We start from the raw sequence: 18,434 nt of genomic DNA, 5'->3' as shown, positions 1-18,434 counted from the left end.
CTGAAAAAATCTCTCTTTCCACATTGAGTACATGCAACTTACCTCATCATTTTCATGCTTTGACCAGAGAACATCATAATGAAGCATATAATTCTACAATCTCAATTCTTTGAACACTGCTTTTTTCTTAGTGGAAAGTAAATTTTTTAAGTGTTTTGAGTTGGTACTCTGCATGCTTCATTTTAATAAACTTTCCCTTAATAGCTCCCTTATTTGAAACGCCTACAGGACATATCACTAGGCTGGAGCAATATCACAGTGGGTAGGGCACTTGTCTTGCATGTGGCCGACCTGAGTTCGATTCCTTCATCCCTCTCGGAGAGCCTGGCAAGCTACTGAGAGTATCTCACCCACACAGCAGAGCCCAGAAAGCTCCCTGTGGCATATTCGATATAACAAAAACAGTAACAACAAGTCTCACAATGAATACATTACTGGTGCCCGCTTGAGCAAATCGATGAACAACAGGAGGACAGTGCTACAGTGAAGTATTACAGGACATTATAATTCATGGAGTCTAATGGTGATGAAGAAAGGTCACCCATACCAGACTCTCATGTCCTCTAGCCCCTCATTCTGCTTCAGTAGAAAGGTTAGGGTCTGGGGAATCCCTTGTCTATTCATATCTCCAACCTATCAAGTTCCTGACTAAAGAACATGAAGGAAAACATTTATACTTTAGATTTCCATGTTTCAGACCCATCTGACAAAAAGTTGTATTGTTAATTTTTCACAACGAAGAAACAGAGCATGGTGGTTTGAAAAGAGATAATGATTTTGAAGATTCTTGACTGAATTTCTGCACCCCAGTCTTACCTAAGGTCCATAGAACACAATGGGAAATTTCAATGGTTGTACTTATATAGCAAAGGTTAAATCAAGATCGTGATCTATTGTGGAGATGCACTTGTCAGAGATTCAAGAACCATGGAGACTTTCTCTGAGCTTCACTTCCTAGCCTACAAAATGGGAGTGGTGTGAGACCAGATCAGTTATTTCAATGAACTCCCAGTGAAGGAGACCGTTGCTTTCACTTGTCCTATTTCAGACTTGGGAAAACTACGGGCATAGGCATTCATCAATAAAACTGCATCTGGGATTTGCAAGCATAATGTTAAGGACCATGCTAAAGCACCATTGGAAATCACCTTGCCATAAAAAAAAAACATTATGCAGGGGCAGGGCATTAGTACAGTGGTTTGAGTATTTCTTTTGCAAGTGTATGACCTGAGTTCCATCACAGCATCTCATCTGGTCCCTGAGCCCAGCTGGAGTGACCCTTGAATCACAGAGGCAGGAGTAAGCCTTGAAAATCACCAGGTATGCTTTCCAACACACCAAAAAATAAAAGACATTATGAAAAGGCAAAAATCTAAATATAAGCATCTGGCTCCACATCAGTTATGCAAAGTAAGCTCTCCTTGACCATTTCCTGAGCCCTCATTCTTGAAAAATATAGAATTATAATCATTCCAATATCTAGGAATCTGGAATTGACTTGTATCTTAGTCTTTGGTAAATTAGAATGACAAAGAGGGGTGTGGGGCCTTTGCAAATACTCTGCCAGGGACTCTGAAAAAAGTTGATTCCATGTATAATTTGCTATGTGCTAGCTATGCTGGGGCTGTTTCCTCATTTCTAAAATTGGTGATACTAGTAACACCCACTAAGATGATTTTTGTACCTGACAATGTACATAAAGAAGCAATGTCAACTCAAGAGTGGTATGTGAACATAGTGATCATTTCTAGTTAAGAGCCAACACCCTAGCTCCTCAGTATAGCAACACTTGCCAGCTTAAGCAGACACAGAATGGCCAAGCAAACTTGTCAAAATCCCACATCTGCACATTGACACAGCCAGATGGAGGCAAAGGGAAGGCAAACGTATATCTCAATTTGCACTTAAATGTAGGTCACATAAATTGTATGGTGCATTTTTTTTCCTGGGAGAAAAAGAGGGAGAGAGGGAGTGAGGGAGATAGAGACAGAGAGTGAGAGAGAAAGAGAGAGACACACAGAGAGAGTAAAACATATGGTTTATCCCCGAGGTCCACATCCAATCCCTCTAGGGCATATTCTTATAGTTCAGTAATCCTTCCTTTGTGCTTTCCACTTCTATTGCGACACATCTTAGTAGCAAATAGCATAATTCCAATTTTTATATACAGAGAAGTCATGTGGCAAAAATTCAAATAAAGAAATATATTAGAGACATATAGAATATCATTGATGGCTTTTAAATTAGATGTATCCTCATCAGAAAAGGAAATGTTTTCTATTTTGAAGGGAAGGCAAACATGCCCTTTTGGGGTTTAGACTCAGAGTGGGCCTCTTCATAAGAAACCATTTCTGTCCCTACCATTATTATGCTACTGGAAAAAGGCTTCGAACTTCAACAATATAATCTAAAAGCTATGCTCTTAAGAATCAGAATGAGCTTTGATTTTAAGCTATTTTATAGTTACTGCTACATGGATTTAAAAGTGATACAACAAAAAGACAAAAATATTATAAAATATATTATAAATGTAAAGTTTGAGTTCTTTCTAATTCTTTTTAATGTTCGCTTCTGAATTGCTGACATATTTTTAACTTAGAATTTTTTAAATCTTGCTATCTTGCACATCAGCAAATGCATTAAAAGTGACATGTTCATATGTGCCATAAAAGCACATTACTCAGTCAAATTCCACTGAACTATTGCTTTTTTCTCTCTTTTCAAATCATAAATTTTCATTCTCATTTTTCTTCTAATATATAAGAACACTTTGATATTAAAAGGAAACTTTGGATACATAAAACATTTTTTGTTTGTTTGTTACATATACATCATCAGACAAAAGGAAGGAACAAGGGCAGAAGATGAAGTCTGGCTGCCCTGTGAGTGACTCATCCTTCCTTTTCATACTCCATTCCTTCTCTGTGCTTCTGCAGCCAGCTAGACTGTCTGCTCACACAATCCTTTGGGAGGTCAGGAAATAAATTAAATCCAAGTAAAATTTTGCATAAATATGAATGGGGCTATATCATAGCCTCAGCGTGATTAATAAAGTGTCTGGTATATACATAGATAGATAGATAGATAGATAGATAGATAGATAGATAAGGAGGGAAGTCAGCTATAATCACTAAGTAGCTGGAAAAACAGAATCAATTACTAGAAAAGCTTAAAATGGACAAAACACTTCAACAGATATCTCTGTGAGCACAGAAACCAGATCAGTCCTTCTACGGCTGTAAACACTGTCTAGCCTAAGACCTGAGCAGTAGGAACCCAGCAACTTTCTTAGAAATGGACAAATAAATAACCACCACAAAAAAAGCTAGGTCATCCAATATTGTTCACACTGCCGCAAATTGTAACCAGGTGATAAATTTCAGGGCTCTACTCAAGATAAAATACACATTTTCATTGTATATTATGGGAAATTAATGGAGACATTTTCTTCCTTTATTGTTTTCTTAGAACTTGGTCTCATGAAGACACAGTCTAGAGCAGGCTCTTATTATGTCACTCCTGACCCTCTTTCTTTTGAGAAATATGACAGGTGCTGCCAGAAATACCTCAAACTGATTATCTATTTGATTTTGAGTTGATTTTTGGTTGCTATTCATTCAGAAACCTTTATCATTGCCAACTCTTTCTTGCTTCCCATATTTTATTATACAATTCCATAAGGGGTTGCAACCAACCATTTAAGTACATAGGGTCTACAGCAGTAGCAGGCATAGGATAAGCACTTTGTTGAGATGTATTTTAAGATAAATATGTCTGTTTATTCATCTTCTATTTATGGAAGCCACTCGGAGACATTGTGACACTCCTAAAAGGAACTACACACGATTGTTGCTTCCAGAGATGCTAAATGCATGACAGCTGTGATAATAGGGGTAGGCAGAGTGAAGCTCTTTCGAAGAGAATTGGGAAGCTTTGTCCAATGGAGAGAAGAATGAAAGCCACAATAATATGAAGAAGGCCATGGTGACAGGGATCGCAAAACAGCAGCAAAAGTAAAACTGAAGCATAGGCTGATTGGGGTTTTGAGTTTTAACAAGAAGATACAGACAAAAGAGGCAGTGTGTGCATGTGTGTGTGTGTGTGTGTGTGTGTGTGTGTGTGTGTGTGTGTGTGTGTGAAAGAGAGGAGAGAGAGAGAGAGAGAGAGAGAGAGAGAGAGAGAGAGAGGTGGTACTGCTTGCTACTCACGGCCTGTAGTGCTGGCGATCAAACCTGGGTCAACTATATGCATACAAACTGTTTGTTTTAACTCCTGTATTATCTCTCATGTCCCATGGGAGGTGTATTCTTTAGGAATATGTATGTTTGCAATCAACAGAGTCTCTCAAAAGTTATAGGAGGAGGGGAGTGGGGGTAGAGAGGGGAAGGGAGAGAGAGACTGACAGAAACAGAGAGACAGAAGAGAGACAGAGAGAATCAAACCATGATGGAGGAGACAAGAAGAGCAAGTCTCCCAGCAAATAAAGTATAAATAAAGAAAACATGAGTTATGAAGTTGAAGAATTGAAATTCTGTTAAGTAAAAATGTTTTAATAGTATTTATTAAACAAATATATTAGAATAAAGCTTTGAACAAATTAATTTTACTTTAAAGTTCAAACAGAATTTACTCTTCTAAAATATATTTTGGATTCTTCTGTAACAGCTATTCTTTTACAAAGTAAATAGTTTGCTATAATAACTTATCTTTTTAAGATCACTCAAACCAGATCATAATCTCACATGGAATATTACTTAAACAGAAAAGTTGGAGATAGGATCTATGGGAGGCAGAAAGGGGATTTTTATAAAATACATTTTAATGGATTTTTAAAAAATACTTTTAAATGGATCTTTACAAAATACTTAAAAAACAATCTAGTTATACACAAACATCATGGAACAATACAGACTTCCTTGATAGCCAGTTACATGTAACATTGACTGGGATAATCATTTAACCTTGTATATGACATACCAGATTTCAAATAACCATCAGGGTCAGTGCAAAAATGTCCTTGGGTTGTCATATACTTTATTCATGCTTGTTTTTATTCACCAGGTCACGTCTGATTTATGAGGTGGTATGCACGTATACTTTTTTTTTGTTGTTTCTTAGCATGAGAAAAGCAGGTTTATTCAGGTGTTAAAAACCTGAGAGTTTCATCTTTCTTTCTAAAGATCAAAGACTAATTGATCTTTAGTCTTTGTAATAGGACTAAATGTATTAGGTTGTTTGTTTGAATTCTACTGGGAGCCGCAAGCAATATAGTTAAGCCATTTCTGGCATCTGAACATTCTACAACACATTTCAGTATATGAAACAACTATGACTCTCAAGTTAGTTTCTAGTGAGAAAATGCTCAGATCACAGAAAAAAATTCACCCTAATTGGCAACCTTGTTAGCAGCTGTTTCAGCAGAAAGGCCACATACCAGATTGACAGTACATACTGACAGCCTGATTTTTTTGATTGACTAAATTTCAGATGCACCAAAAGTCAGTCCCCATAATGAAATATTCACTGACTCTTCAAGATTATGATTTCAAATGCTTCTATTTATGATCAGATATATTTGGATCATAAGGAAATACCCTGGTTTATAAAAAGAGCCTTCTATATCAAACACTAAATACTTTTATGAGAAATCTGTCCTCGTGTGCCTGCCTTTGGTGCTGAAAGGGCAACACATTTTGCCAAAGACTACTAGTGTTCTTCAAATTTCTGTGTGCTTCCACTTGTAAATTAAATGACAGGTATTTGCAAGAATTTTTCTTGATGGGAATGCAAGAAGGAGTACAGAATATTCTTATACACTAATAAATGTCAATTTATATTCCTTATTGCTTCTTTGGTATAAATGCTTGCACACCAACATTCCACTTTATTCTACATTCAGGGATCACTCCTAGCAGTGCTATGGGATCATATACAGTGCCAGGGAATTAAACTTGGGACAGCTGAGTACAAGGCAAACACCTTTATCTCTGTATTATCTCTCTACCTTCAATCCATTTTAGTTGTACAACACTCTGCTGGGATTAGGATGCTCCCCTTGCATAAGACCCACCCTGATTTTATCCCCAGCATCTCATATGGTTCCCCTGAGTACAGTACTAGAAGTAGCACTTGAAGACCACAGGATGTAGTTCATCCTGTGGTCTACAACTAATTCCAAAAAGTAAAACCTCTGTGCTCTGATGGATGGACCAGCATTAGGAAGCTGAGTCTGGGGATGAAGTCATAGTATAGTTCATAGGGTGCCTGCGTTGCATGTGACAGTCTGGATTTTTGATTCCTAATTACCCCTCTCCAAGCTTCCCAGTGCCCTGTCAGGAGTAATACCTGAGTGCAGAACCAGGAATAAGCTCCAAGCACTGCTGGGTGTGACCATAAATCTATTTTATAAAAATCATTTTCTCTCTCTCTGTCTCTCTCTCTCTTTCTGTCTCTATTTTGGCTTTCCGGGTCACACCCAGCGATGCTCAGGGCTGACTCCTGTCTCTGGACTCAGGAATCAATCCTGATGGTGCTCGGGGAACCATAATAGGATGCTGGGAATTGAACCCGGGTTGGTCATGTACAAGGCAAACGTCCTACCCACTGTACTGTCACTCCAGGCCCAATAAATCTATTTCTTGAAGAAGCTAAAACTGAATGGTTGAATGTGTCAAGTCCCTTGTCTGCAATGAGTTCAAGGGGCCTCAATAATAAAGGAACTTCACAGTTTGTGTTTAATTAACTTAAGGATCATAAGATGGAAAATTTTTCTATTACCCAAAGTCATTACAAGGGTTTCTGCAAGGGGAAGAGGGTCTTTATAAGTCTATAGTTTCTTAAAGACAGCTTCTCTAAGAGAAAGAGACACTTGGGAAAACACTGCTGGGTTTAAGGCTGGAGGACGGGCCAGTAGCCAAGGATGCTGCAGTGTCTAGAAGCTGGAAAAACCAGGAACCAGATTCTCCATTAAAGCCTCTAAGAATCAACAGCTCTTCCCGCCTTAATTTTAGCCGAGTTTAAAATTTCTGAACAAGGGAATTGCAAAATAATGCATTTGCATTGTTTTGGTGTCTGATAATTTGTTAGCGTAGCCACAGAAAACTGATACAATGTTCTTGGCTTTTCTCTCCCCCAGTATAGTATCATCACCCATTTATCTACCTGAAGGTGGCAATGAACATGAACGGAGCAGGGTACAGGAGCTAGCTTGACCACACAGGAGATAGAAACTTTGAGGCCACCAAGAAAGTGAGGAAGACATGTATGGAGAGTCTGCGAGGTTCCCAGTGCAGATGCACTACTGCTTGTTAAGAGAAGAGACAGACTTTCTTGCTTCCTGTCCAGGGACTAGACTTGCATGGGACTGAGACTCTGAGGAGGTGTTGGGACCTGCTGCACTGGTCATAGGAGCAAGCCAGGGTGGGGTTGTATCAAATGGAGCCAACACAGGTTCACAGCGACACTAGCCCTCCAGGATGTAGAGGCTAGTCCTTCTACCAACTCTTTGTCCTTCTACCAACGGCACTGGAATGCCATCAAAAAAATTCCCCTATTACTGTGGTCTATGTGGGTGATGTGAAGGGATACATTCACTTTTATTTTCTTAGTTTAACAATTATTTGGTACTATTTACTTAGGGGAGGGCTGGAGCGATAGTACAGCAGGGCTGAAGTGACAGTACAGCGGGTACAGTGTTTGCCTTGCATGCAGCTGACCCAGATTTGATTCCTCCATCCCTCTTGGAGAGCCCAGCAAGCTATAGAGAGTATCCCACCTGCATGGCAGAGCCTGCCAAGCTACCCCTGGCATATTTGATATGCCAAAAACAGTAACAACAGTAACAGTAACAATGGAGCTGTTACTGGTATCCGCTCAAGCAAATAGATGAACAACAGGAGGACAGTGCTACAGTGCTACTTAAGAGAAGTCATTGACAGGTCGTACATGGAATTCAGTCAGAAGAACTCATGCCCTTTGATAGAAGGTAAAGGCTGGCGGGATTTTATTTTTCAGTCTCTAATCTTTATAGCACAGCGGGTAGGGCGTTCGCCTTACAAGCGGCCAACATGGCCGACCCGAGTTCGATTCCTCCGCCTCTCTCAGAGAGCCCGGCAAGCTACCGAGAGTATTCGATATGCCAAACACAGTAACAACAAAGTCTCCAATGGAGACGTTACTGGGCCCGCTCGAGCAAATGGACGATCGACGGGAGGGCCTTTACCTTCACCTTTACCTTTGCTCGAGCGGGCCCAGTAACGTCTCCATTGGAGACTTTGTTGTTACTGTGTCTGGCATATATCGAATACTCTTGGTAGCTTGCCGGGCTCTCCGAGAGGGGCGGAGGAATCGAACTCGGGTTGGCCATGTTGGCCGCTTGTAAGGCGAACGCCCTACCTGCTCTTAATCTTGATTTATTGTTATAGGTTGATGATATATTTGGGGGCTATGATAATTTATTATTATTAAATATGAAGACACTGTGATTTACATAGTTATTCATAGTTGAGTCACAGTATTACAATGTTCCAACATCAATCTCACCACCAGTGTAGAGTTCTCTCTACCAATGTCCCCAGATTCCCTCTCATGCCATCTGCCCTCTTGGCATGCATGTTCTTGAGTTCGGTTATTGTAATTAAGATCTCATGTTGCAAAATTGTTGACTGTGTAGTTTATATATGAATGTTACATATACCACTTATGTATATGCATGAGTCTATACGATATCTCTACCCCAACAATGAGCTCGAGGCACCTGACCTCTACTGCTGTTGCCATCTGCCATCTCTCTTGCACCACCAACCTCAGTTTCTTTCCTTCCCCCATACTTTTCATTTCTATAACCCAGGGTCAAAGTGATCTGGGTATCCTCTCTTTGCAACCATGCATAGATGAAGGCTACTTAATGTTACTAACCTTTTACTTATTAGAAAGCAAAGTGTCTACACTTTGCTAAGTAATACTTTTCTGTGGGAAAGTCTCCCACTGTTTCTCAGAAGGTAAGGCTGTGGGACTGAGCAGTAACTGCAGAGGGGGCTTATTTGACTCAGGCAATTCCATGGATTTCTTACTGGGGAAAAGACTGGTTGGGCACTAACTTTTAAAAATACAAACCTGAATAATTTCTTCATGGATTCTTACCCAGTTGCCTTCCATTTAATATTTTATTGTATACACACTGTCACTGTCACTGTTCTCCCGTTGTTCATCAATTTGCTCGAGCGGGCCCAGTAACATCTCCATTGTGACAATTGTTACTGTGTTTGGCATATCGAATACATCACAGGTACCTTGCCAGGCTCTCCGAGAGGGGCGGAGGAATCGAACTCGGGTAGGCCATGTTGGCTGTGTGCAAGGCAAATGCCCTACCCACTGTGCTATTGCTCCAGCCCATTGTATACACACACAAATGAAAATCTGAAGACATATTAATCACAGATTCACTTATAACTAAAAAATAAATAAACCTGAGAACCTATGTTTAAAATTAGAAAGCAGCATAGTAAATTAGGTGAAGTTTACAAAATGAAATATTTGAGCAGTCTCTTAGAATCATGTTTCTAAGGACTCTTGTGTCAAGAGAAAGAAAAACAATAAGGTGAAACATAAAAGCCGGCTGACTGTTCATGGATATGCTAAAAGTCGTTGTCTCTCACTGTGAATTTAGAGGCACTTTTGATCTTCCTTTTATGATTTTCTGTATTTACTTTAATTTGCTCATGATGAGTTTATATCCCCTTTGTCATAAAGACATAATGGTGTCAATTATTTTTATGTGAGCTAGGGAAGGGCATAGGCCTGAGAATTCTCATGCTTTGCTTACATGACTTGCTTCCTGCCTTGTAGTTGACTTCCCTCTGTAAGTTTCTCAAAGTCTCCTCCCATGAGCCCCAACTTCAGCTGACAATCAGAGCCCACACCATACTTCCAACCTTAAGAAAAGCCTGACATCAGCTGTGCCCCAGAACCCTTCAGTCCCTGCACCATGGGAAATGTACCCTCACATTTCTTATTGGGATCTTGCAATCAGGGACATGGATTCAGGAGAAATTCAATGAATAAGTTATTCGCATAAGATTATCAAAATAACTGCTTTATTCATGATGGATTCATGCCTAGGTCTCCCCAGAGGAGTATGAGAGTCTATCAACATTCTCAAGAAGACTTTATTTCTAGAGAAAACATACCTTTGACTAGTACAAGAGCTTCTTTTGATTATCTAATAAAAGTCAGGTTAAGTTGGGGGAGAAAAAGAAATTCATGTTAAATATGGTGAACTCAGCAGATATACACTGAGTATGGAATACAAAAAAATTTCCTCAAGTTACTCTGCTTTTAGCTGGGGGGGGGGGCATTGAGGGTGTTTGAGGTGGGGAAGAGGTAGTTTGAATTATAACTCACCCTTCCCTGTTATCAATTAATAGCTTGAATTCTGGGTAAAGTTTTCTAATGCTTGAAGGACAGACTCAATCCCCACCTAGTCTTAGTTTATCTTTCTGGCCATTTTTCGTTTCTTATGTGTACTTGACCAAGGGGCTGATGACATGCCTCAGTTGGCTCCTAATTCTGTTTAAACTTACTTCACTGCACTCCCTTTAAGTTTCAGATTCCGAGCTAAGATTTGGTTCATCCTAGGCTTTTTCTGATCCTCAGTAATTTCTACAATTCCTGTTAGGCTTTACAGACCTGTACAAGGAACTTGAGATATTTAACTCAAAAATCCCTTGTCATCCTGTCTTGTCAATCTTATGCACATGACCACAGAATGACCTACCTTGAAATGACTCTTGCCTACCATAGAAGTTCCCATTTTAATTTTAAGATTGATTACAAAATTCTTAAAAATAAAAACATGTATTGCAAGATTGTTTTGTTCGCTGGTATATAACTTTCCATATTCTCTGAGTTAAGAAAATCTCTTTCCTTTCCTACATGTCCTTCTCCTACAAAAGCATTTTGAATGTGTACTCTGTGGGGTGCCAATCTCTCTAAAAATGTCCTTTTCCCTTCTATTTTACTCTCCATGAATCTTTTTCAAACATTCTTTCACTTGGAAAAACATATACCAGACCATTCTGTCCTTCAGGTTAAGTTGTTTAAGGCACATATTCTAAATTCTCATTAAACAAATACAGTCAAGAAAATTGATTTAGAAGACCTTAAATAAAAAAAAACATGCACAGGCCTTACTTTAAAAGGTGACTTGTTCACCTTTTAAATTTGAGTCAATCAAAGAGAAAAATAAATAAAAAAATAACTTGACTTATAATAAAAAGAAAGAAATTGCCAGAGAGTACATTCACAATTCAGAACAAAACTCTGCCTTTGAACTTCTTGACTAGTGAGTGCATTTTGGGTCTCATTCTCAGGCACCTTCTGCTTCTGAGAAGGAACACCATGGTTATGTATTAATTGACTGGGAAGGGATGTGGCCGTTTTATATCGATGTTGCATGAAGGTGCTGAGCAAAGTGTTGAAGTGCTTCCTTAATTCTTTGACTTTTGACTGAGTCAGCATATGAAATTTCTGGATAATAGTCAAAACTGAGTGCTACACGGTAGGGAACCTTTCCATAATGGCATTACCTGGCATCACCAACTGATAACACTGTCATATCTACTGCTCTGTGGGGGAATAGAGATGCAATTAAGACAAGGGACTGGGAAGTCATTTATTAAAAATAGTGCCAAAAGTGCATATAAAGACACACAGTGTAACAGAGGAGAATGTATCAGGCCAGCTAGGCCTTAGAAGAGAAGGTGCCTACATTCAGGTAAAGGGTACAATCTTATAGCACCTGTCACTGCTTCTGTCATTGCCCCCAACATCAATCCCCAATGTTCACCTCTTTCAAACTGGAAAGTAACTCATCTCATATTGTTTAAAGCAGCTTTTTCCCCTTCAGATATATAGACCACACTGTGCATAGGAACAGATCCAAAATATCAGGACAGATAGACACAATACATATACCCATGCTACACAATACATACAACTCATATACATGCTACACATACAATGTACAGCATGCATACATTCACACAATGCATATACATGCAACACTAACATATGCATACTCATGCTCACACATACACACAACACCCTTCTCCCCACCTCACAGCACCTGTATAAAGAATAATAGAAACAGAAGTGTCCCTGTAGAAGAGAACAGGGAAGACCACCCTCTTGCTTCACACGGGGGGAACTAGGTGTATCTCCTTGTGGTGCTATTTGCTAATGCTTAGCCTCAAACATATGTTTCTGCATAGATCTCTCCAACTGCACCATAGCAACCAGGTAATTTTTATTAGACTCAATGGATTCATGGCAAACTCTTCAATTACTGTGGTTAATACCGATGGGAGCCTCAGAGTCAACCCACCAGTGCTGGGCCAAGAGCAGAGGCAGTAAGCCTCATGCCTGGAGGTTATGAGAGGGGCTGCTCTCCAAGGGTTGAGGGTGTACACTCAATGAGTGTGTATGGGGGTACTTCAGTGCTGTTCTGTGCTGATTCTGAGGTGCCTCTGTGGCCTGGGACCCTGAAGTATCTACACTAGCTTTCTCATTATTTCTCAGAGCTGTTGTGAGGATTAAATAGGCAAACATGCATGCATGCACTTCTTAGAGTGCTTACCAGCTCACACTTCAGACACAGAATTAAAAGGTATTAAACTGTGTGGGATGAAAAATCCTTGTTTTATGTTTCCTAGATAAAAACTTCACTTGCATTTCAGCTTTAAGATTTACTCAGGAAATTTGTTTAGTCATTGTCACCCAAACCACACTTCTCTCCTCCAGGCTAAGGAACAGTCACTCTCCCTGTGCCCTTGGCCCATGTCTTTTCCTTCCAAAAGAATGGGTACTTGTTCTCATCTTCATATCACACTCTGTACAGATGGCATCCTTTCTTCTTTCTGTATTTCCAACTTAATTGTTTGTTTGTTTTTCCCCTATCTACTTCCAGGTGACTAAAAAAATATGTGAACAAAAATTTCTTCATCAAAAATACAACGTTAAGTGAAAATGTCTTGGGAAAGAGAAAATTTACAGAAAAAAGAATTGATGTGGCACATCAAAACTTAATTCTCCTTATTCAGAAATCTTTTTCTCACATGACCTTCATGTATACTCATCTTACATCTCCTCCCAACCTACCCCCCAGGAAATTTCTAGAATAACATGGTGACTTCTATTCTTTAAATTCTCTCACTCACCCAACGTCATCACTTACCCAGGTCATGCAATTTATCAAGAGGATAAATTGGGGGTGAATTATGTTTTAGCACAAGCCCCATCTTTCTGTCTAGCCTGGGTTTCCTTGCACACGTGTCTTCTGCTCCGGAAAAGGGCAGCTGTTGCCACAGGGCGGCAGAGCAGCTGCAGAACCATCTAGAATGGAGGGAGGAAAGAAGCCAGACAATAAAAAGAATTCTACTATTTCCCCTGGAAATTAAAATTACTTTGGAAACAATAATGAAATCAGTGCCCATTTGCTACTAGATATTTAAAAGATTTTAATTAAGAATTTTATTTTCCAAAATGATGGATCTTTTGAGCATAAAAGAATTGCAAAACTAAGGGCTAGGTCATTTTCCAGTTTTTTTTTGCTATTTGTAATACATATCCATTTAGATAGCTATAATAGCAAGTAAAGAAATCTCTCTCTCTTATAATACCCATTATGATAGCACAGTGGCATTATCCAGTGCAGCAACCTATAGACAGTTGTTTCTGATACTGTTGTTTCTGCCTGTCAGAGAAATTGCCCTTCATTCTTCATCTGGGCTGTGACTGGGATGAGGGTAGTAATGGTCTATACATAGGGCAGAGGGACAGCTAAAGTGATGGAAGTTATAAGTACCCTTTCTTTTACTGTAAGTGTATTAATTCATTGCAAGAGCACAGTTCTATTCCTTCCATCTGTTTTGCAGTTGTGGACATTCTTAAGAGGGGAGATGATTCAGGGTAGAATTAAGTTTTGCTTCAGGTGTCTCCATATGAACAGATCACTGTTAATTGCCTCTTTCATTCTTTCCATGCATCTCTAGCCAAAGACGTGAACCAGATGGCAATAGACTCTGGAAACAGATGTGGTGGAGAGGCGTAAATGCTTCTGAGGCATCCTGAGGGGGGATTTTTACCTTTTACCCCACCCATCATAATACAAATGATAGGTAAATTATTGATCCAATAGGCAGGCTTCGATTTCTTAGAAAAGTAAGTGTGATGGTAGTATTTGGAGGGAATGCTATATCAAGGAATTGATAAACTATGGTCACAGGTTAAATAATAAGAATTTTTAGAATGTGACCACATACATTCATTTATATACTGTGTAAATGCTTACAGACTCCAAAGTTGAAAACATTTGCCATCTTTTTTTTTACAGATAAAATCTGTCAATTCCTGATTTTGATAATTCTTGAGAAATCCAGAAGTCTACAGTGAAGTGAGAACACATCATAAAGGGAGTAGGGAAAGACTGAGTCCCAGGCAATAAATACCACTAGTGATTTATAACAGTATAAAATGTACCAAAGGACATAAGAGAGAAATAAAAGCACTCATGGGTCATATAATACTGATGTAAAACAGCCAAAACTTTAGTTAAAAGCAGAGGTATAGCATTTACTCTCTTTGTCTCTCTTTCTTCTTTTGTCTCTCTGTCGTCTATGAACCAAGGATCAGAGAAGAGTCAGTGAGGCGGAGATTAGGAAACATCTGCTATCATATCTTTTACTGAATTTGAAATGCCACTCAAAAGTCCACACTCACATACATACACACCCTTATAACACATTTATGCTGTCTGTCTTTCCAGCATTTTTGAAGAGCAGAGATTCGCAAACTTCATTTTCCTTTACTTGAAGAAACTATCAACACTCACATTACCAGACTCTACCCCTAGAGTTTCTAATTCTCTAGATCTGGAGTATGAACTAGAATGTACTTTTCTTATGTATTTTGAGGTAAGTCTGCTACTGATTAGGGGACCATGATAGGAAATCTGCTTAAGGGAATCATCAGTGTTTTGAAATTCCTCTGTATACATGTGCAGGTGAGAATTTGTACAAGTGAAAAGCAGCCTCTGTGGCCTGGAACTATGACTTTGAATTAAGTTCATATTTGAAATGACTATTGATTTCTCTATCCCTAGCATTGTAATTTCTTTAAGTTGTCTCTCTGGACTGGAGGTCACCTGGGCCTGAGCATGGCTTGTCCAGAGGTGATCCCCAGAATCTGAAGGAATGATATTTTAAAGATGCAGTCACTGCTGGTGAAAATACTTTCTGTTCCAACCCTGATGGAAAATATTATGGAGTTTTTTTCCATAAACTCTGCATTGAACTCCTATATGACCCAGCAGTTCTACTTTTGGGTATCTATCTCCAGGAAAGAAAAACATTCATCCAAAAGAATATTTGTACACCATTCTTCATTGCAGCACTCAGTACAATAGCTAAGATTTGAAATCAACCTAGTGTCCAGCTATAGTTAAGTGGATCATGAAGCTGTGGCATATACACACAATGAAATACAACATAGCTGTAAGGAATAATGAACTCATGCAAGTTGTGGCAAAATGGATGCATTGGAAGATGATCATATGAAATGAAGTAAGTCAGAAGAATAAAGAAAAACACAGGATGATGTTATTTATATATTATCTTCAGAATAATTGGGTGAGGGAATGCAATGTTTTAAAGGAAGGATGCCCAGATCAACCTTGGATCCTGAGTATTGGGAGAAGAAAAGACAGTGAAGAGACAAATGAGAAGCAATAGGAGCCAAGTCTGGGGATTAAGGTACAAAGGTATCTTAAGGAATGATAGAAACAAATATCCAAACCACAGGGCCAATAGCACTGAAATCAAGAGACACAGTTTAACGAGCAAATGCATAAATGTGTCTGACAAGAGTACAGGCTAGGGCAAGGAGGCTCAGGGTGAGACACGGGAGGGAACCTGGAACATTGGTGGAGGGAAGTTGACACTGGTGGGGTGGGATTGATGCTGCAATATTATATGTCTAAATTCAGCTATGAATAGTTTTTCAAATTATGGTGATTTAAGAAAATTTAAAATATTAATCCTACAAAACCCCTACAAAAACAAATCCAAGTTTAAAAATGATGTAGCCAATATTTTAAGTAAGAACATTTAAAATCTGAACCACAGTGTGGTGATATGAACTTGATCATATCAAATGAAATATCTGAGAAATAGATATTAAACCTGTGTTAGTGTCATATTGAACTCAAGGGTCTTAGGAGGTTTCTTCTAAGTGACTGCTAATGTGATTTATAAAAGTTACTGCATAAGCAAATAAGTCATCAAGTAAGACATTAGGATTACTGTTTTAAAATATCTAATATGGTTCTTGAATACATGCCTTGTTTCTAAAATCTTAGAAGTCAACATGTCAGATATCTGGCACTGGGGCACTTTTCCTATCCTTTGGATACTGCAACCTTTTTATTCTAGGATGATTGATGCATAGAAATCTGGGAGGGTTACACATTAACACAATTTATGAGTTCAAAAAGCGTTTTGAATGATAGACTGATTATTACATAGTCAAGGTTTTTATTCAGATTACTTTCCCCCTTTCCTTGCACACACAAAAAATTGGCAAACTCAAATTATGTCTGTGTTCCCTCTTCCTGGATCTCAGTTTCTTTTCAGCACTTAACCAAAAAAAAAAAAAAAAAAAGAAGGTTGAGGTTGTTTTTAAGATTAATTCAGATCTGCTCTTGGACTGTTCCTATGCCCATAGTTCTGCATTTGCCTTATGGAGGCTCTGTGCACATCAATTGGTGACAGAATTTTGTATTACATCTAGAAAATTACAAAGACTTTAAAATATATTTTACATAATAATAAATTATATGATGAGATATTCAGGATTTCTATGAAATTTTTAAAAGAACATATGAACTAGATTTTTTCTACCTGTTGTTCATTATTGTTTTGTATGTAAGAAAATACATAGTTTTATTTTCTTAAAAGATTAGTATCCCTGTTTGAAAAGTATATTCCACAAAAACCCGAGTTTGTGGAACTGGCATAAATGAATGTGTTCCTCATTTTGAACTAGGAAAAGGAATGTTGTGTTGGCTCTGCTCTTGCTGAGAAAAGGAAAACCCACCTTCATGTCTCCATTTCTGTCCTCCATACCCAACTTCAAGGGTACCAATCAGGTCTTATGTTACATTTATTGATCCTCACTTCAGCCAACCCTTGGGATGGTCTACAGATAGTTGCACAGTCAAATGGTTTTAGTATGATATTAAAAATATTTTCTAGAAGTGTTGAACTAGGAGACATTCATCCAACTAAAATTATTTGTTTCATAATATTATCTAAGTTTTCCTTCAGACACTAAAGTCCAGTGAAAAATACTGGAAAGTTCTCCAAAGAAGCATCTCACCATAAACACAGAATCAGTCTTTCCAAGTGAAAACCAGTCTATAAACAGACCTTCAGAATGAATAAGGAGTCTATCAAGAAGGAAACTACTTTTTGTGAAGAGCAAATTTTCCTCTCTAAAAATTTCAGTGTGCCTAATGCAGCACCACCAGACTTTGTGACCCTATGAATCTGAGCAAAAGAGAAATTCTTGTTCCATCTCTAGTAAGTCATAAGGAGAACAGGAAAAAAAAGTCTAGCCAAGAAGAAAAAGCAAACTTACATAAATACAGTAAATACTACAAGCCATTTCCCCTCAGAGGAAAGATTCAAGTAACTACATAATTTAATTACTTGAAACTTCACTAAATAACATTATATTTAAAAGATTAAGAAGTAGAAACACATCCTCCAAGTGGAAATGAAAACTTTAAAAAATCTCCAAATCTTTAGAATAAATGGAAATAAAATTCCATCTTCTGGCCAACCACTTACTTCTGGGAAACAAGACAAACATAATTTATTTCAATGAAGTGCAATCACATTCTAGGAAGAAGGCATGGGGGCTTCAAAGGGAAGATGAGTTCAAGTGTTTTTTTTTTCCCCTTGTCTATCTATGTCTCTAGCTGGATGGGATAGATCAAGCTTATTTACCTTTCTGAGCTCCAATTCTTTTTGTTGTTATTGTTTTATTTTGCTTCTTGGGCCAAAAGTGGCTTTTTCCAGGGCTTAAACCCAGCTCTGCACAGGAATCACTTCTTGCAGGCCCGGGAACTATAAAGTGCTAGGAAATAAACCTGGGTTGAATACATTCAAGGCAAGCATTCTATTATTGCTCTGGCCCCTGAGCTCTAATTTCTTTGTAGTAGATTTGTCAATACTGTGAATATAAAAATGAACATAAAATATACAAGGAGGAAAATTTTTTAGAAATAGTCAAATGACCTAGAGCCCTTAGACAGATAAGCTCACAGAGCAGAAGGGAACTGATCTTTGTCAAAGGTTATCAATTTTACTAGTGTCTGC

At 38.4% G+C, this 18,434-nt stretch overlaps 1 protein-coding gene across 22 annotated transcripts in view; it reads right to left on the bottom strand.

Moving 5' to 3' along the window:
• Window positions 1-18,434, bottom strand: part of MYT1L (myelin transcription factor 1 like) — a 501,918-nt gene that overhangs the window by 402,187 nt on the left and 81,297 nt on the right. Inside the window, exon 3 of one of the 22 annotated variants that reach the window (XM_056128242.1) lies at window positions 13,232-13,389. The exons of 20 other annotated variants lie outside the window; for them this stretch is intronic. The gene's annotated coding sequence lies outside the window, so the exon portion shown is untranslated. Of the gene's footprint in view, window positions 1-13,231; window positions 13,390-18,434 lie in introns of those variants that run through there. One more of the 22 variants, XM_056128246.1, reaches the window with a different exon arrangement.

This window comes from Sorex fumeus, unplaced genomic scaffold, assembly GCF_029834395.1.
Source record: "Sorex fumeus unplaced genomic scaffold, SorFum_2.1 ptg000006l, whole genome shotgun sequence".
Taxonomy (NCBI): Eukaryota; Metazoa; Chordata; class Mammalia; order Eulipotyphla; family Soricidae; genus Sorex; species Sorex fumeus.
The sequence above is the reverse complement of the archived record's forward strand: the minus strand, read 5'-3'. Positions and strand labels throughout refer to the sequence as shown.